The sequence below is a fragment of the Pocillopora damicornis genome, chromosome 5, assembly GCF_964200805.1.
Source record: "Pocillopora damicornis chromosome 5, jaPocDami1.2, whole genome shotgun sequence".
In the NCBI taxonomy this organism is placed as follows: Eukaryota; Metazoa; Cnidaria; class Anthozoa; order Scleractinia; family Pocilloporidae; genus Pocillopora; species Pocillopora damicornis.
The window spans coordinates 7,657,144-7,663,824 of record NC_142674.1 but is presented as its reverse complement, the minus strand read 5'-3'; the positions used below and the strand labels follow the sequence as shown (position 1 = coordinate 7,663,824).

Sequence of the window (6,681 nt, the reverse complement as noted above, 5' to 3'; positions counted from 1 at the left end):
TTTTTGAACACCGTTTGTTTTGATCACTGATTTTGGGGCGGTGCGATAGATTGGCATCTCCAAACTCTGTTGTTGTGTTTTAATGGTACAGAATTTGAGACGCCGCGGCGTTTAATCGAATTAATAATGCGCAAGAAAAAATTACGCACTGATTAGCTGGAAACGATTGCATTCTCATGTAACACGCTTGCGAAGTTGTAACACGATTGCAAAGTTGTAACACGAGTGCAAATTACAAGTAGCGCGCGCACGCTTTCAAAATTTCGTCGGTCCTGACTTTCTGCGTTTTTTTTTCCATGTACATTATTAAAAAGTAATAACATGATTTTTCTTGCAATTTGGTGTCAATAAATTCTGGTAAATTTTTCAAAGACTACAAATTGCAAATTATTTCAACCAAACTACACTCGAAATCATGTTATTACGTATATAAAAAAGGTAATTTTAGAGAAATTAGTCAGAAAAATCGGGGCCTCGAAATGTTCGTATTGTGATCAAACTTGCCATATTGAGAGGGAGAGTAAGTATGGCGTAACATACAGTAAGTTTAATATGGTCTCTGATATGATGTTCATTTGTCCTCCGGTCGATTATGATATTCATGTACATTCTCGATCGATTCCAAAATTGCTCAAAATGTTTTAAAAAGCGTTTGTTTGATCCGTGCTTACCATAAGGCGGCGTGATAGATTTTCATGTTCAAAATCTGTTGATGCATTTTAATGAAGCAAATTGCAGACTTGAGTTGTGTGGTTTAAATTTAGAGCGGCATTTGGTTCTTGTTGGTTCGTTTTCGATTGCGATGTGATAATTAATAAACGAGGGAGTGTTTTATCAGGGTTTCTAAACACGAGGAAACTGGTAAAAGCAAGAGACCGAAGGCGGAGTGCTTTTCTGCTTTTTTTTGGTTGTTTTTCTTTTAAATTGGTTTCTCAAAAGGGTCAATTTCATTATCAGTAAAATAAAAAACAACAACAGAAAAAACATCATGCATATATTTATTTTTTTCTTTCTATTATTGCATTATCACATGTGCATATTTGCCAGTAAGCGTGATGAAATGTGTTTTTGTTCTTTTTGAGCTAGAGTAAGTTTCACATAAATTATGCGCGAAACTTGATCATTATCGTTCTGACCGTCACCCATGGCATCTTGCAGAAAATTATGCTTAAATTTTTCTTTCTGTTCAATTCGATTATTCAAAATAGCAGCTTTTAAGAACCCCTCGACCTCCCATCCCCCTACCGTATTCCTACCACCAACAGGTAACACTTGCTAACAAGAAAATGCTTATCGAAGTTCAGAAAACAAACATTTTACTGAACAAATTCCTCAAGCGCAAGCAAGAAAAGTAGGCTTCCTGTTGACAGCACTCAGGATGGAATTAATTTCTTGGTTAACTGTAACATCAAGGGATTTTCATGAAGTCATTTACTATAACATTATGCCCAACATTATGCCGGTATAAGTTATCTGACCCTAACCAATGTTCTTTAGAGGGGAAACGTATTTACTGTGGCCTAAATCTTCTTTGGAACTTAGAGAAATTTCCTTACCGTGAAATATGTAAGCATTACTCAGTGCCACGAAAATAATGAATTTAGCAGGGAAATGATAATTACAGAATTGGCTGATGAAGCTTGAAGGTACATGTATTCCACGGTAAACCCTTTTTTCTTAAATGAGCATAGCGACTCTCCGCTTATGTTTCAAAAACTAGCTTCCAAGAAGTTGATAGCACACTGTGACAAACGCTTCGAGGTAGGTTCTAATCAATAAACGGAACCGCTAATTATTTGTCACTTGACTAAGTCAGCCAGTCAATGAATAATGGCTGGAATATTCAGTTTTACCCGCAGAATATTTGAGCACGAACAAATTGAAGCTAGTGATAGGCACTGCCTTCTTGATGCTTATTTGAAAAACTTCTTCGATATTAAAATTAATGGTAATAATAGTACCAACAATTACAATGATAATAACAAAAAAAATTGTAATTAGTATGTACCAAGATAGTTGATAGCGTTGAAATCCCGCTCTGATTGGCCACTCAAATTCCGAATTTCCTTTGTTATTCACCTCTAAGCAACGCGCGCCGGATTTGCTTCTGAAATTTATTTCAGTCATTGCAAGAATAAATGAGTGACCTTTTGGTGCTATGTTAACTCACTGCTTTGGTATATACTAATTTACTAAAACAGCTATTCAACTTAGTGTGGGTGGCAGGGGTAGATATTTTCTTCGCCGCTTCGCAGCTCGGGAAATATCTTCCACTAGCCACCTGTACTTTGGCAAATATTTGTGAGTATTATATTACGAACAGTTTCTCCTTTTCGCGCGATTGAAAGGAAATCAGTCACCTTATAAACTCAGATGATGAAACCTAATTATCTTGTATCACAATCGCACAAAAAGTAGGGGAAATGTTTTAGAGAAGAAAAAGATGTTTGTGACAAAAAGTAAAACATTACGCACTTTAGGATATCAATGGTGGCGGAAAATCTTGAAAGCTAGGATGATGAAACAATATAATATTGTTCACCATTCCTTGTATGAAAACGACGGGATTAATCAGGACTGGGCTCTGGACACTTCCTCTATCATTATCCGGGATACTGATTGCCATCCAGTGTGAGCATCACCCAGTGTATAACCACCGTGACACTGTCCTACCCATAACTCCACAGTAACCCTGCCCTGTAGAATGTTTTCACAGTATCCCTCAAATGATCTGTGATGATGCAGATTAGGACTCCCAGACGGCCAATGGTTGTACACAGCAGCCTCAATTGTCATTGGTCCACTGCATTCATTTCCATTAAACTTGAAGAACCACCGGTTGCATTTCCTTGAAGTGCCATAGACTCTCATATTTCCCTGGAATGAGACTTTAACAGCTGTATCAGACTGCAGCTTGTTGAATGAGCAATGCTTAACAGAAATGTCAAGAAGACAGTCTTAGTGCAACAAAATGCATAAAAGAGTGTTATAGGAGACAATTTAGTAATGCCCTTGCACTTTTCCTGCCTTCAAGAATGAACAGAATTGTTAATTGCTGTTTTTAGTTTGGCTGCATTTCTCAAAAGTCTCTTTCAGAGATGGCCATGACAAATTGGCTCTAACATTCAATTTTATTTTTCATCGCATTTTCTAGATATTCTTGTACCTTAATCTTTCCACTATCTGTGCTACCATCTCCTTTCCACACACACTGTTTCCAGTTGGTCTGTGACACTGCACTATTCACGATTTCTCCTTTCTCTCCTTTAGATCCCTGCTCTCCTTTCACACCCTTGATTCCTGGCGGCCCACTTCTGCCACGTGACCCTTCATGACCTTTATCTCCTTTTATTCCCATCATTCCAGGTGCACCATTTTTACCAAGTGACCCTGGGTCTCCTTTTTGTCCTCTAGTTCCCGTCATACCTCTCGGTCCCTTGACACCAGGCTCCCCCTTAGCTCCATCTTTTCCTTGCTGTCCTTGGGGCCTGGGGCGCCAGGAATTCCCGGCATTCCTGGTATGCCATTCGATCCTGGAATCCCTGAAAATCCGTGAGCAAAAATGGATTTCTGAAAAAGAAGAAAGAACATATAATTATTGAATGGATATAATTGATATTTACTTGTCCGCCGAAGTAGCACAGCAGTTTCTTCAGAAACTAATCACGTTGAGAATTTAGCTTCGTTTTAAGAGAAACAGCTCGGAATATTGGATGATCTCGTACCGTTGTGTATATATTCCTAAAAGAAAAAATTTTCAAGCAATGTTCTCCTTTGTCTTTGAAACTTATGAGTAATAAGGGATTTGTTTTGCACTTAGCTTGATAGACATGAGTGGTAAACTGAGGTATGACAAATGAACGCGTAATGAAATCGTGCGATTTTGTGGTAAATAATCGTAGATTAAGCATGCTTAAGAGTACCTCACATGAGTCTTTGTCAGCGCCAGTATGTGAAGTCTGTTGTTGAGGACTGGTGGTTGTTCCCATGGAACTTACTCCTGTTTTGGGTGAGAAAAATAACAAAGCAGTGAGAATCATAAGCTTCGCCATACTTCGATGGTTGTTTCGTGCGAACGCTTTGTGGTCGCTGTAAAATATCTCCTTATGTACGTGCCTATTTATATCCTGCTGAATGTCATTAAATGCAAACTGTTAGTTATCATTTTAAAATGACAACCTTAATTAAAGAACGCTGGAGCTAAATGATAAGGATATCTGAAACTACTCGAGCCCACACACTGGGTAAACAACTTGACTGTGATATCCTTATCAGTTCACTAATGAAGCAAGTACTAACCAACAGACCAATGTTTCACTCAGATTCAGAGGAATTATGCACAAAACTCTGGGCCACAAAATCTACCTACTCGATATGGTCTGTGATATGATATGTTCAGTTCACGGTCCTTAGCTCGATTTGGTATTCATGTTATTGGATCCATTCCAAAACAGTATAAACCTTTTTGAACGCTGCGTGTTAGACTCAAACTTATCATGAGGTGGTGTGTTCAAAATCTGTCGACATTTAACAATGGCACAAATTACAGACCGTCTCAGTGATATCAAATTTGACTGAAACTATAATGTGTTTTATTTAAGAAACGGGTGATAGCACCCAGTTGCAAACCCCCCCCCCCTCCCCCTCCCTCTCCCAATTTTGGGCAACTCAGGTTTTTTGGGCAGCAGGAGAAACTTTGGTAAAGCCAATTTTTACTAAAGTCTCTATGTTTCGTTTCATATTTTTTCTCTTTGAAAGATAAATTTTTTATTTTAAACTTAAGTAGGCGTGGTAAAGCTATATAATTCATCTTCGGACTGTGAGTGCTGAGAGTAATTCTAAGCAATACTTATAATCTGTGCCGATATCTTCAGGGGTAGACGATCGATGTCATCTGCAGTTCTAGAAATACCGACATGACCTTACAGAGCGTACGCCAGTGTCGTAGTGAAGAAATTTTCAACAGCGGAAGGCAAATACTGTTAGCAATGGGTCTGAAAACTAAGTAGTGGCTAACCAATTCTCAGTTTGAATTACGAGAAGCCAGGGCACTCAGACAAACGCTATCGCGCAGCCTTCAAGACCTTGTAGGTGATCCCGTGAAAAGACAAATGCAGCTGAGAATGGAATTGCCCCTCCAGATGAACACTTACTATGCGTCCATCGACAAGGTGCTGTCTGAGCTTGAGCTCAGGTTTACTGGAAATGAACATGAAATAACCTTTGCTTTGGGAACTCTCTGTCACAGTGAAAAATCTGATAAAGAAAGCTTCTACCGCGTTGCTAAGTTTTAACAAAATCGAAGGCGAGATTCTGGAAGCCGAGCAGAAAATGTACGCGAGTTTTCGTCGTATGCGCGGATTAGGCCACATGACTGTTTCAGAAATGCTAAGTGTAATGCACAAGAATGATCTATTGGATACGTTTCCAAAGTGTTCTAAAGTGGTACATATTGCTGCCGTGATACCTGCTACATCACGTTCCACAAAACGATCATTCAGTACGTTTGGTTATTGAAAACTTACTGTTTAAATATAACTCGAGTAACATCGCACTTATTAACATTGAAAGGGCATATGCCAACTCTGTAGTCAACAATGGAAGGTATCATTTACATCTTCGGCCATCGAAATGGCAGAGACAGCTGTTTCTTTTAACATGCTTTAAGGGCTCGTATGGTAAATTTATATGTTAGATTATGTTTATTTCATATGTAGGCCTATGTTAGTTTATCGTATGACCCTTTTTTCTCTTCGACTGTTACATAAAAATTTGGGCAACTTGCAAGACTTATAAGGCAAGTGGTTCACTCCCTCCCTCCCTCCTTTTTTAAATCCCTTCAGTCTAGGTGCATCATTATTACCACGTAACCTTTCATTTCCTTTTTTCCCCCTCTTCTCCCCGTCATGCCTCTCGGTCCCTCTCTCTTAGCTCCATCTTTTCCTTGTTGTCCTTGCGGCCCTGGGGCGCCCGGAATTCCTGCATTCCTGGTATGCCATTCGATCCTGGAATCCCAGAAAATCCTTGAGCAAAGATGGATATTTGGAAAGAAAAAACTGTATATATTGATTGGGTGTACGTACTAGTTGTTCACTGCTATATTTACTTGTCTGTTCAGACAGCGCAGCAATTTCTGTTGGATGAGGATGCAAAATATTTTTGCCAGAAAAAATAAATTTTTCACCTGACGAATGCTGTGACGATACGTTTTCGCGCCCAAACTGGAAAACTGAATCTTCGCGAACGGCACAATAACAACTGGGGGAAAAAACTCGGTATAGACCACTTGGCAGCGAGAACGGAAACTCATCACGATTCCCTGGTACACGGAGGTCTACTTCGAGCGAGCTTATACGGACGTCAAGGATAAGACAATCTTTGGTAAGCTTTATTCTAAGTCAGGCCAACAAGCGACATGACCTTTAGCGTACACAAATTGCAATCAACTAAACTGTACAAGGTAGCTGCTTTTTCATCTAAGTGGTGTGAAGTGCTATTGTTACACAAATCGCAATATTTGAATAAGGACACAAAGGAGCGGAAAAGGTCTCTTTGAAATTAAATGAAAACTACTTAAATTTTCCCAACTGTTTCTACGAAGGAAGAATTACAAATTAAAAGGACGGATACAATAAACTCGAGGCCATTAAAATAAGGAAACTTAGGTGAGAAGTCACAGCT

The 6,681-nt window shown here is 39.1% G+C and overlaps 1 pseudogene across 1 annotated transcript; it reads right to left on the bottom strand.

Annotated features, from left to right (window-relative positions):
* Positions 1-980: 980 nt before the first annotated feature.
* LOC149044944 (uncharacterized) lies at positions 981-4,077 on the bottom strand (annotated as a pseudogene). The gene is made up of 3 exons (XR_016186876.1): positions 3,924-4,077; positions 3,167-3,570; positions 981-2,931 (listed from the first exon to the last, which is right to left on the bottom strand). The product of XR_016186876.1 is annotated as an uncharacterized LOC149044944 (transcript).
* Between the last annotated feature and the right edge of the window lie 2,604 nt (positions 4,078-6,681).